Genomic DNA, 1397 nt, shown 5'->3' on the forward strand with positions numbered 1-1397 from the left:
TGGTTACTGATTTATACCAACTCGAAAATATTCTAAGTGTCGGTGGTTACTGATTTATACCAACCCGAAAAAATTCTAAGTGTCAGTGGTTACTGATTTATACCAACTCGAAAAAATTCTAAGTGTCGGTGGTTACTGATTTATACCAACTCGAAAATATTCTAAGTGTCGGTGGTTACTGATTTATACCAACCCGAAAATATTCTAAGTGTCAGTGGTTACTGATTTATACCAACTCGAAAAAATTCTAAGTGTCAGTGGTTACTGATTTATACCAACTCGAAAATATTCTAAGTGTCGGTGGTTACTGATTTATACCAACCCGAAAATATTCTAAGTGTCAGTGGTTACTGATTTGTACCGACCCGAAAAAATTCTAAGTGTCAGTGGTTACTGATTTATACCAACCCGAAAATATTCTAAGTGTCGGTGGTTACTGATTTATACCAACCCGAAAATATTCTAAGTGTCAGTGGTTACTGATTTATACCAACTCGAAAAAATTCTAAGTGTCAGTGGTTACTGATTTATACCAACTCGAAAATATTCTAAGTGTCAGTGGTTACTGATTTGTACCAACCCGAAAATATTCTAAGTGTCGGTGGTTACTGATTTATACCAACCCGAAAATATTCTAAGTGTCAGTGGTTACTGATTTATACCAACTCGAAAATATTCTAAGTGTCGGTGGTTACTGATTTATACCAACCCGAAAATATTCTAAGTGTCAGTGGTTACTGATTTATACCAAGTCGAAAATATTCTAAGTGTCAGTGGTTACTGATTTATACCAACTCGAAAATATTCTAAGTGTCGGTGGTTACTGATTTATACCAACCCGAAAATATTCTAAGTGTCAGTGGTTACTGATTTATACCAAGTCGAAAATATTCTAAGTGTCAGTGGTTACTGATTTATACCAACTCGAAAAAATTCTAAGTGTCAGTGGTTACTGATTTATACCAACTCGAAAATATTCTAAGTGTCGGTGGTTACTGATTTATACCAACCCGAAAATATTCTAAGTGTCAGTGGTTACTGATTTATACCAACTCGAAAATATTCTAAGTGTCGGTGGTTACTGATTTATACCAACCCGAAAATATTCTAAGTGTCAGTGGTTACTGATTTGTACCGACCCGAAAAAATTCTAAGTGTCAGTGGTTACTGATTTATACCAACCCGAAAATATTCTAAGTGTCGGTGGTTACTGATTTATACCAACCCGAAAATATTCTAAGTGTCAGTGGTTACTGATTTATACCAACTCGAAAAAATTCTAAGTGTCAGTGGTTACTGATTTATACCAACTCGAAAATATTCTAAGTGTCAGTGGTTACTGATTTGTACCAACCCGAAAATATTCTAAGTGTCGGTGGTTACTGATTTATACCAAC

Source organism: Chiloscyllium punctatum, unplaced genomic scaffold (assembly GCF_047496795.1).
Source record: "Chiloscyllium punctatum isolate Juve2018m unplaced genomic scaffold, sChiPun1.3 scaffold_1539, whole genome shotgun sequence".
NCBI lineage: Eukaryota > Metazoa > Chordata > Chondrichthyes > Orectolobiformes > Hemiscylliidae > Chiloscyllium > Chiloscyllium punctatum.